Source organism: Centruroides vittatus, unplaced genomic scaffold (assembly GCF_030686945.1).
Source record: "Centruroides vittatus isolate TY-2023 unplaced genomic scaffold, ASM3068694v2 scaffold_861, whole genome shotgun sequence".
NCBI classification, from domain to species: Eukaryota; Metazoa; Arthropoda; class Arachnida; order Scorpiones; family Buthidae; genus Centruroides; species Centruroides vittatus.
This window is the reverse complement of record NW_027122718.1, coordinates 98,863-111,544: the sequence shown is the minus strand read 5'-3', so window position 1 is coordinate 111,544 and position 12,682 is coordinate 98,863. Positions and strand designations below refer to the sequence as shown.

General features: G+C 36.6%; 1 long non-coding RNA gene across 1 annotated transcript; it reads right to left on the bottom strand.

Annotated features, from left to right (window-relative positions):
* Positions 1-788: 788 nt before the first annotated feature.
* Positions 789-2,101, bottom strand: LOC136990001 (uncharacterized). Its single transcript, XR_010882991.1, has 2 exons — positions 2,020-2,101; positions 789-1,800 (listed from the first exon to the last, which is right to left on the bottom strand). It is a non-coding gene; the product is annotated as an uncharacterized lncRNA (long non-coding RNA).
* Between the last annotated feature and the right edge of the window lie 10,581 nt (positions 2,102-12,682).

Below are 12,682 nucleotides of genomic sequence, written 5' to 3'. Positions count from 1 at the left end.
TGTTAAACCAAATACAGTAACTGTTTTGTAGAAATCAAAGAATATAAGAGGACGGAAAATTCTGAAATGCCTTCCACGCCGGTAATAAATGTAATTTGTCCGAGTGAAATCTCATTCTCATTCGGGAATTAGTGAAGTGTTATGGTGCTCTTTCTCACTAGATGACGTGCACGCAGTTAAATAATACATAATTCTTTCAAAATGGAAGAAATTTAAGTAGAGCAAATTATGTAAATTTGATATTTTATACTTGAAACAAAGCACGTAAAGACAATATACAATAGAATCTTATTGTAATCACGGGCTTATAACGATCGAATTCGTTAATATTCTATGAATTTTTAATTGTAGAAAATGAACGAATTCGATTTTTGAAAATTTGAACCGTAAGTTAACGGGATTAACTAGGATTGTAATGCAAAAATATGTTCAGTTCTATTTCCGTTTTCCAGAATTTTCTCTCGGTAAAAGCATTAAATTTTTAACGCCGTCTACAAGAGCTCGTGTGAATTACAAAAGAAGTTCTACTCAGCCTTAAAACCAGCTATTTATCTGATGACGACAACTAACCGAAACCCTGATTACATTAAACGGAATTTGTCAGAATTAGCATGCCTCAAAAACATTGTGATCGTAATACAAAGATTCTCCTATGTTGTTATTAACTAACAAATTTAACACGATTAGAATTATACGAAGTATTTGTTTAAACGAACAAAAAGAATTAAGTACTGTACATATAATGCCCTGTCAATTAAAAATTTTTATACGAAAAACTTCCGAATGGACTATGTTTTATTCGCCAATTGCACGATGGTTGCCATTTTATAGGACAAGTATTTTTAATCATCGTTTAAGTTGGGAAATTGAGGCGCTCTCCCTTTTCGTTATTTGCACAGACAACCGTTTCAAAGAATCACAGGATAGTTCTTTATTAAGTTTACGATTGTTTAGTCATATCAGATCTCTCCTTTTCTCCCGTTTGCAATTAAATTGCGTATTTTCTTTATTTTTCTATTTGTAATTAACATGTATATGTAATATTGGTGCGGTTCACTCATAAAAGTTCCTGTGCAGTTCAGCTCCTAAACTTGAAAGCCGTTGGAGATTTTTAAACACCAAAAACCGGTTAGATGGATTTGCTTTAGAGCAGTGATTCTTGACAGGGGGGCCGCGGCCCCCTGGGGGTCCATAAAAAGTTCGCCGGAGGGCCGCCAAATTATGCAAAATTTCCTTCGGAATACAATAAAAAGAAAATTGATGTATAACCGAATATCGTATTGAAAAGTGAAATAACAAAGATAAAGTTTTCCTATTTAGTTTTTTCTATTTCTTCCTACATGCAACTTTGTAAGTAGGGGAAGGGAGAGCTGGATGGAAGGTTTAACTTTATGATGTAAAACAACATAATATAAAGCTTTTATTTTAATCAGTCTCCACAGAGATCTTAGATGGTTAAAAAACTGTGTAATTAAAAATAATTAATATTAAGTATAAAATCTGTTAGGAATCACGAAGTAAAAACGTCAAAAATTCCATCTTGTCTTCGGGGTGAGGGCAAGATGGAATACATAGGATATCCCTACATTTTACAATTGACACACAAAAAACATCCATTTTTTGTGTCTGTACATAGTTCGTGTGCCCAACCACAACACACTGGACACTGTACCTAGTCCTCTGTGGGCGGTTCCACATATGGTTCTCCACATAATACACAAAACCTTCACCCATCGCCATCCGCATTGTTTCTTCAGTGCAAGAACCTCTGTTGCTCTTTCTTATATACTCGTTCACCATCTAAAAACAATTACATCCTCAATTAGTTAGATAAATTGAAAACAAATCAAAATAATTGCGCGCGGGCAACATGGAAACTATTCCATCTTGCCCATATGCCCATTGCCAATAATAATATTAACGCTTTAAAAATCCTTGAATTTTTTCCTCTTTAAATATCAATTCGTGCAATCTATCCCTAATGGGTACTTTGTATAAAAACAAAATAGTAATACTTACTTTGTAGGTATAAATAATAACACTGCAAAAGTCCAAAGATTGCGTAATAATCTGCTGCGAAATAAGAAATACTTGCACACGTCACTCGGTGGCACCGACCGGTCTGAGTCACCGTCGTAAATACAAGATATCCGGGTGTCTCTGTGTGCGTGGAGATTCCGGTGCTTCGTCGCGCGGTTCGGGGTGGGTAAGTAGTTTCCATCTTGCCCTCCCTTCCCCTACAAAAGAAATAAATGCAAATATACTACTTACACCGCAGTATTGACTTCTTTTGTTCCAAAGCAATTCTAAGAAACTATTAATGCTTGGAATTTTAAAAATAATTAGGAAAAGATATGCAAAATCTTTACCACAAGTTGTGGCCGTTTTAGTTTAGTTTTAGCATCGATTTATCGACGTTTCTTATTTTATTTTTTCTTAAAAATCAATGAGTTTTCGTGTTTAATTGTGAAGTTTGAATGTTATTTAAATAGAAAAGTTATGATTTACATTTACTATATAAAAAATAAAGCAATAATAAAAAATCAATTTATTATAGATAATTTAACAAATATAAATTATTATTAGAAAAATGGGGGTGACAAAAAATCGTGAAATATTTGGTGGGCCGCGAGTATAAAAAGGTTACGAACCACTGCTTTAGAGAAACTAATACTCCCTTAACAAAATTCCGGATATTAAGGAAATGCTGTATAATTCGTGAGTGTTTAGTTGCAAAAGCTGAAGTTTTTATAGTTCTTAGCTTCTCTTACGTTTGTCCAAGTTGAGATCGTGTTTGCATTTCAAAGATTTACTTTCCTCACGCTGTCCGATCATGGCCAACGAAGAGCGAATGTATTTGCTAGTGCAATGATTTTCTGTTTGTAAACTATGAAAGTGACTGATTCGAATTTTCTATCATTTTGTCTAGCGTTACGTGTTTTATGTATACTTTCATGCGCAATAAAATGACTACGATTTTAGCATTTTTTCACTTTTCAGAAAAATCCATCACTTTTTTAATCCCTTTGAAAGAAAATTTGCACCTCAATTTCTCAAGTTTTATCATTATTTTCCCTTTGTACTGTATACCACTTATTACTTATAACTAGTTATTAGTATACTTTAAAATTTATCGGTCGTATTCTTTAATTGACAGTAAATTGCATTAAATATTAGCGAGATTGAGCCGAAGTTTTAAACGCGAAAACGTGTACGTCGGACGTTCGGCGCCGCCTTCCTGCAAGCCTAGAAGTTAGACAATGGCTCTTGGAATGTCCAGCGCGATTCCACCGATTTTCCAAACGCCATTGTCAAACTTCTAGGCTTACGGAAAGCGGCCCCGAACGTCCGACGTACACGTTTTCGCGTTTAAAACTTCGGTCTCAACCTCGCTATTAATAAGCCGCTTGTTACTTCTGTTGTAACGCGTATTTTATATCTTACTACCAAAAACATTATCGATGTAAATATTGGGCATATTCAAAATCTCAGCATAATCCAATGAGAAAAACGCTTGTTGCCAGAGATATCGGAAGAGAAAAACAAGAAAAATGGCGAATGATGGGCACTTCAACGTTACGTTAAATTTATTTTTGAACTTAATGAAAAAAAGAGAAAGAGATGATGATTTTTTCAATTTCCGTAGGAGTTTTAAATAACTAAATCAATCGTAAGATTATACTTTAACAACTGAAACAAATTATATGATGTCTTACGTAAATATACTAGTACTAGCTGTTAATCGCGACTTCGCCCGCGCGGAATTTGCAAGCAAACACAATTTATATTCAGTATTTCAACAACCATAGTAATTGTTACATAACTCCTACCGCTAAGCGGCCGGATGGCCGAGCGGTCAAGGTTAGCAGCCTGCCGCCCTGGGGGACCCGGGATCGAATCCGGACGGGTCGAAAAAATCCCCAGGAATTTTTCGGGGGGTGGTCCGTCTGGATATGTCGGTCCCCGTCCCTCACCACTCGGCCGCCCCATTGTGGGCCTGGCCGAACCCATAATGGGCCTACCAAAAGAGGCCCTCTTAGTGCCCACAGGGCGGAAAGAGTTACAAAAAAAAAACTCCTACCGATAAGAATGATGAGAATTGTCCAGAATCAAACGAATGTTTTCAATTTGATCAATTTTCTGGTATGTTTACAATGGTTCTATGATCGAACCAATATGCAATAACAAATTCCAATTTAAAACGGTTCGAACATTTGGTTAAAAAATCGAAATATATAAAAATATGGCTGTACTATAGATTACTATCTGTAGAATTTCGGGACTTTGAGTATATATCGCAACTGAGGGGACCGAGACGAGTTCAACGGTACCCTACTTTTGGACCGGAGACGAAAATTAAAAAAGTTATCATATTTACGATTTCTTGCCTTTCACAATGCATTCTACTCCATTTTAGAGTTTTCCACTAGGGGTGCGTTCTTTTATTCCTCCGCGTAACTCCGCGCCAGCGACATCCGTTTAAAAATTCCAGCGGAACGCGTTCCTAAATTCCGGTGGGAGTGCGCGCCGTCAAACGGCAAAAACGGCCGTTCGTAGCAGTAGTTTACGGTGGAAAGCAAAATGGCGTTATCCATGGCCAGATAGTTTCGTTTCGGGGTCCATTATGTGGTTTTATGAATGAAAATTTAGAAGTCGTGAAAGCGCGAGTTAGTGCACGCGGTGATGTGTCTTTTCGAAGTTTTTTCGAATGGTAGCCGGCATCCTAATTTTTTTCGTGGCTATTTTGAATGCTCTTTCAACAAATAATCCATTTTATGGTTAAATTTTACAATTGGGACCCTTCTTTTGCCTTCAAAAGCTCTTATTTTAGAATTATAGACTCCTCCATCACCATACTATCGATAGTGCGGGCGCCGCCATCTTTCTTTCACCGTCGTTCCTAAATCCCTAGAAACAGGAGCGCACTCCCGTACTAGCGGCCACGCAGAACGACCGCTATTAAAGAACGCACCCTAGGTGACGTTCGACTGATCGACAGACCTCCCGGAGGGGGACCGCCGGCAGGCCACCCAGTGCTTAACGTCACCGGTTATTGATTCACGGTAGTTCTTGAACAAAAGAAGAAAAAGAAGTAGCGTACGACTGTTCGTGCAATTTCTTTTTTTTCAGAATGCTTTTTTTAATGGTTTGCAGATTTTGCCGCAAGATGGCGGCACTAGCAACTTACGGTGCCGTCTGCATCAGGGCCGGATTATCGAATAGGCAAAGTAGACAAATGTCTAGGGCCCGTAATTCGGAGGGGCCCGGCTTCAGTGCAGAAGATTTCTCTGTTTCAAAACGAGTTAAAAATTATTTAAGAAATTCGACAGGACAGAAAAGGCTGTTTAACAATTCCTACTAGTAGCCATTACCTAAAAAAAAAAAAGGTCTACAGCCACCCGTGCGTCAGAAGTGATGTACGCCAAGAGAGCTCTCGCACCATCTAGAAATATTCCTAGGGCTGCCTCTCGTGGTAGTACTGATGTATGGATGGGTATGATTTATTTTCTAAATCTAAACTTATACGTCGCGACATCGCATATTCGATATAGCGTTCAAGTTGCTCGAGTGCGAAGATATTACAATTCAATAGTGTTTTATAAAAGAGTTAAAAAGGGTGACACTACGGTGTGACTTGGGGTGACACCACGATATCCGCACCGGGTGTCACCTATGCTAGCTACGCTAATGTCACATTATATAAGATTTGTTTAGAAGCAACTTATTTAAATGGGGCCCCAATTTAAATTTTGTCTAGGGCCCGCTAGAGGCTTAATCCGGCGCTGGTCTGCATAATAGCAGTAAATAAGTATGATAACTTAAAAAGTATGATCTTTCTTATTTTTCGTCTCCGGTCCAAAAGTAGGGTACAATTGAACTCGTGTCGGTCCCCTCAGTTCAGATACATACTCAAAATCGCGAAATTCCATAGGGAGTAAGGCTGCGACTCCACTAACCGTAAAAGGGCCGTAAAACCCCTCACCGTAAAAGCTTTTAATCACGTGACCATGATATTTTACGCCTGAGCAGGTCGTAAAACCAACGTAAAAGCGAGTTGAGCACTGTTCAACTCGCTTTTACGTTGGTTTTACGACCTGCTCAGGCGTAAAATATCATGGTCACGTGATTAAAAGCTTTTACGGTGAGGGGTTTTACGGCCCTTTTACGGCTAGTGGAGTCGCGGCCTAATCTATAGTATACTATAGTATAGTACAGGGGTGGGCAAGCAAGAGTTCAGTGGGAGCCGAATGTAGGTTTTGCAAAATGCGTAAGAGCCGCTGTTCTGTACTGTCGTGGCGGATAGTATGGTAAGGCGCGCGATTTTATTATATAATATAAAACAAATATTGAACTTTTTTAACAATCATATTTTCACAAAATTATAAAAATAAAATTGTAAAAATAATAATAAAAAACAGAAATGAACACTTTCGGTAAGAGCCACGTGTAACTCAAAAAGAGCCGCATTTGCCCATGTCTGGTATATTATATCCAAAAATATTTATAACAATGTCTGAAACGTTATAAATTTAATAAACCTAAGTACTTAATGAAGACTAAACGCATCTAAAAAATCAAAAAATCGCATCTAAAATAGTACAGTAGAACCGTTCTTCGGGTTAAGCCTTAATCCTCTCCCTCTTCCCCGGAGGGGAATTTCGAAAAGTCCCTTCTTAGTGTGCGTTTTCGTGACGTACCTTTATACAAAATTTCACCTCTAGGTTCGGCGGTTTGCTCTGGGCGACGTTGAATCAATCAGTCACTCAGTCAGTCAGTCAGGACAAGTAATTTTATATATTTAAATATTAAAATATTCTATTAATGTATTAACCGAATTTTAATTTATTCGGGGTTCAACAAATCGATTAAGTTCAAAATGTCCAACCCAATCAGCCTCGTGGTGGCTGTCATCTTGTTTGGTAGCTTGCAGCTTGCTGGCAGCAACCGGAAGTTGCCTGAGATTTTGAACACGCTCATCGTCGTGGCCGAGTGGATAAAACTACCGAACACTGGTAGTCGGTCGAGTTCGTGCCTTGTCAACCAGCTGATCGAGTGGATTTTTCCAGACTTTCTTCACGTGTATAACACTTCTTTCTTTTCTTACATAAGTAGGGCTCAGTTTACCATAGAAAGTCTTCCCGGAGGCACCTCTGCGACAGATCGCTCACGTGTTGCACTAGTTAATTCCATCAAACCAAATATCGTCGAGATATTTAAATTTGACTACTCAAATTTAATAATTAACTGTAAGCGAACGTGAAAATTTCTTATCTTAAATACATTTAATCTAGAAATATCTATTTATTTAATAACACTATAGACCCAGCTTAATTAAAACAAAGTAAACGTATTTAAAAATTATAGAAAACAATATTGCATCAATACAAAAGGGCAGACAAAGAGCTTTATGATTCAGAGTTTAAGGTTTACAAATTAATTCAATTTATTTAATCGTGATTATATTTATTTAAAATACATTGATTTTAAGACAAAAGAAACATTTAAAATTCACACGTTAGAAGAAACACGGGACCCCCACAATCGTCCCAACAACTCGGGAACAACACTGTCACGCGGTGGATCCGACCTTATTTTGAGGTTCTTCTCCGCCGCGATATGCTAAAATTGTCTAAAATTTCTCTCTGGTGGCGGCACAATTTAAAAATTACAAAGGACGATTGCGAAGACTTTGTGTTTCTTCTATGTCTGAATTTTAAATGAATTTATCGACAAGGGTTCCTACTCGACGGCCGGATGGCCGAGCGGTAAAGGTGGCAGCCTACCGCTCTGGGGGACCCGGGATCGAATCCGAACGGGTCGAATAATCCCCAGGAATTTTTCGGGGGGTGGTCCGTTCGGATATGTCGGGCCCCATCCCTCACCACCCGGTCGCCCCATTGTGGGCCTGGCCGAACCCATAATGGGCCTACTAAAAGAGGCCCTCTTAGTGCCCACAGGGTGGAAAGAGTTAAAAAAAAAAAAAAGGGTTCCTAGTCTCAAGTTATGTGAGTTGCAATACGAACGTATTGAAAATGTCATCATCATCATCCCTTATTGTCCACTACAGGAGATAGTCCTCTCCAATGACTTCTATCCAGAATTTTTTGCATCCAGTTCATCCCGCCTCTATTGTATTTCGTCTCTCCATCTCATTCTTCTACCTGATCTTGGGGGTCCATTCTGTTATTCTCTTTGTCCATCGACTTGTAACTCTTATCGTACGCTCAGCTCAACCTTATTTTTATTTCTCTAACCCATTACATGATATCTCTAATCCTAGTTCGTTTTCTTACTTCTTCAGTTTTCATCTGATATACAGTAGAGAACCGAAAATCGGAATCAATTGGGGACTGGGGTTGATCAGATTAGTGATTTGTTCCGATTACCGATTATGTACGAATAAATATATTAACCTGTCCGATGTTCAAATTTTTCTCCGTTGCGTGTCGCTTCGTGTTGAATTTTCGTCGATTTTAAGCCTAACGAAAATTTTTATAATAATAATCGAGGCTATCGTATCGTTAAAAATTATTTCTTCATTTTGTACAAACAAAATAAATATATTGAAGAATATAAAAACATAAAAATTATACTTTAGAAGAAAATTTAGTATCAAAAACGTTCGATTCGGCACGACACAGTCCGACTGAAAATCGTTCCGATTACCGGGGTTCCGATTAACGAGTCCGAGTACTGTATTTTGATTATCCTTAACACAATTCTCTTGATTTTTCTCTCTGCTATCCTCAATCTATTGTCTTGTCATCGCCCGTGTCTCCAAACAATATGTCAGCCAGGCAAAGTACAACTGTCGAAGATTTTCCACTTCGGACACATTGGTATGCTTTTATCATACGGCACCAACTCGTTCATTAAGACCATCTCCTGAACGAGTTAGTGACACGTGACACTCACACAAGCACCCGGGTTTTATTACTTTTCGGTTGTTATATATAACAGAGGGAAAGTATGGTTATCGGTCAAAAATATCCTCCCCAAGATTTTTTACATTTTTGGACTGAGGGGACCTTGAAACGTCGAATAATGCAAAAAAAGAAAGAAAGAAAAATATTAGGAGATTGGTGCTATTAAATTTTAGTGGTGAAAGGTCGAGGAGTGGGGAAATAAAGGGGGGCACGTGTCATATCTGGAGTAGAGTCGGACTTAATGACTATTTTACTCGTTATTAGCATTACAATATTTTATGAAACTCATCTTAACCTCAAAATTAAGCCTTTTGTCATTTTATACTAATTAATAATATAAAAAGTTTCTTTAGAAAAATCTGATAACAGATGGCGCCGTACACAATTTTTAACTCTTGTCGGGAAAGTTACGCAACTCGTTGCTAGATTTTTTAGAAAATATTTCTTGCCTTCCTGTTAACCGGGAAGAGAATTTAATAGAGAAATTTAAAGAATAATTTATTATTGTTTTTTAATAGAAGCTGAATGACAACTCAATTTGCAATAGTTTATTACTACGACTTCTATTGTATTATAAATTTCAATATTCTGATGCAGAAAAATAGAAACAGTAAGAAAAAAACATTGCTTTCAGTTTTATTTCTACTGTTTATAAACGTGTTATCAATGTAAACAATTAAATATGAACGGCGTATCACATCAAGCGAAACATTACTGCTATTGTTGGAAACTATAGAAATACATCGCTAATGATACTTCTTGACGTTCATTGGTGCTTGAAATATGCAAAATCATGTAAATGAATTCCTCGTTTTATTAACAATTGCATACTGAATATCACTGACCGTAGTTCCTTCGTGGTGTATCCAAAGTTCAACGATATATTAGAATTGCTGTCTAATTGTCGTAACACATAGAATAAAATGCATTAACTGAAGAACATAGGACATGGCATTAACTGTCATAGCACAGAATAAAATACAGTATATTAATCGAAGAACATAGAATATGGCGTACAGTACCTGTATACCCAGCATGCACAATACACCCGAACAGGCTTATACCCGAACATGTGGATGACCAAATTAAATAATATTAACAATAAATGAAATTGTATTAAAGTACACAAAGTACTCAATTCATCGGGACAGAGGGCAATTTGCTCCTTTTTCCCTCCTCTGGGAGCCCCTGGTTTTTTAGATCAATATTGTAACCATTATGTGTGATATATTTTTATTTTAAAGCTGTAGTTTTAATAAAATAAAATAATAATAACATTTTTTAAGGCCAAAAGTTATGAGAAAATGACAACTGGTTTAGTTATTTTGTAGGCATTTGCCCGTGTAAATGTTTACACGTAAAATATAGAATACCGTAAAAAAATTCGAAATTGTAACCATTAATTGGCTAATAAAATTACGAAGGTAGTAAATTAACTTTTTGTCAAATGAACTTCTAATTAATACAATCCGAGTAAGCTCGTGATAGAAGATAATTTAATTATACTTTATCATTAATTAAATTACACATACATTCATTAGTAAGCCAAGAACGACCAGACGTGACTGTTTTGAGTTAAATATTCGGCTGTAGTACTAATATAATAATCATTTTCATTTATTGTTATTTAACACAGTAAAAATCTGTCCAAACGGAAACCTACCTAATCGGGAAAAATTCACAGGAAAGCGGCGACTTTTTGCGTTAAAAACTTGTTTAAAACGGAAACCTGCCAGTCTGAAAAAATATTCGGTGCCGTACGAGTCCGGCTTACACGTGTTTCACTCTACGTTGTTTCCTTTCTGCAGTCCCTCTTGGATTTCCGGATCCGGTATTGAAGTTTTAACTTAAATGCGAATTTTTTTATTTGAGACGGGACTGCACGGCTGGCCGTTTGGCCAATATGGACTGGATAACCGGCAATGGGATCAATTACGGTAAAACCCGTGTAAGCCGGACGTACGGTACCGAATATTACTTCCTGTTTGGTATATTTCCGTTTTGAACAGGTTTTTTAAAACACAAAATCGCTTCATTCCTAAGAATTTTCCACGTTTAGGAAGGTTTTCGTTTTATTAAGGTTTTATTGTATGAGTGATAAAAGAGTTGGTAAGAAGAATTCATCTCTTTTAGACCATTTGCAGTTTTGTAAAAGTGGCGCAATATCAATAAAAATCTGAAAATGTTTCGCAATTTTTAATGATATTTTTATTTTAAAGAATCACGTGATTTCCGTCTAGACCGGAAGTTCGTATAGTTAATCGGCACCTCCAGCCACTGTCTTGTATCTAACTCCCTTCTCGAGATTAAGGAAGCTGCAGACCATTAATTAGAAACGTTTTGCATTTTGATCAATAAAACTAGAATTTTAAGCGAGTAAAAAAACATTAAACATTTATTACATTATATTAATTCAAATACTATACAGAGAAGCAGGAGTCGCCAGAACCGAATATTTTTTCCGTTTAGAACAGCGGCGTTGCTAAGAATTTAGACAGGTTTCCGCTCTATTAAGGTTATTTTTATATAAAATTAGGCTGTTGGTGTTTCTGTAACTAATTAACAATTAAAATTATTAAGGACCTTATTTTTTAATTTACTACATAAAAACCAAAAGAAATACAGTAAAACCTGTCCAAAACGGAAGCCTTCCTAAACAGGAATAATTCTTAAGAACGAAGCCATTTTATGTTTAAAAAAAATCTGTTCAAAACGGAAACCTGCCAAACCGGAAAAATATTAAGTACCGTACGAGCCCGGCTTACACAGGTTTTATTGTATTTTTCCTGTTTGGCAAGTTTCCGTACCGAACTGTTTTTTTTAAACATACAAAATCGCCCCATCCCGAGGAATTTTTCTGTTTAGGAAGGTTTCCGTTTTAAACAGGTTTCACCGCATGCGCTTTTTCGTTTTAATATTATATAAATTTGATATTGATCAAGTTTATTTATAAACTTAAGTGAGTTAAGTGACACGGTGACATTTTAAATAAGTAGTAGGGCCTATATGCAGCACGTGATAATTTAAATTTTATTGCAATTATTCTCATTTTAACAAACATTAAAAGCAGATTAGTATCATTAAGTTATTGTTATTATTTCCTAATTATTGTAATTTACGGAATTAGTTAATAACACAGTACAGGAGCAACCCAATTAACGTAATTTGGATTTAAAACAATAAAATTTAAATCTGTTAAAGGGTTATTGAATTTTCTTCCATTGTACTGATTTATATAACACAAGTGCGTTCCTCTTTTGTAGTATATAATTTAAATAGATATATATTATCTGTAGGATGTCCCGATTTGATATTAATCTGTTAGAATAGTCAATTTGAATGCAATCTACTTTAATTTCCCGGCTGTAATATATAGTAAAACCTGCCTAAAACGGGGAAATTTCTTAAGAAAGCAGCGACTTTCTGTGTTAAAAAACCTGTTCAAAGCGGAAAAAATATTCGATGCAGCACGCACCGCTTTACACAGGTTTCACTCTATAACAGAGGGAAAGTGTGACGATAGGTCAAAAAATGACCCCCCCTCCAAGATTTTTGCATTTTTGGACTGAGATCTTCAAACGTCGAAACATTCGAAAGAATGGGGGAGGGTTTCTGTATGCACGGATGTTAGTGTGCGTGTATGTGTGTGGCATGATTTTGTTCACTCTGTTCGAAGCTTAATAACTCCTGTGTCTTTTGTCGAAAGTTCCTGAAATTTTGCAAGGAGATTTGTATATTAGAAGGATTGATGGTAT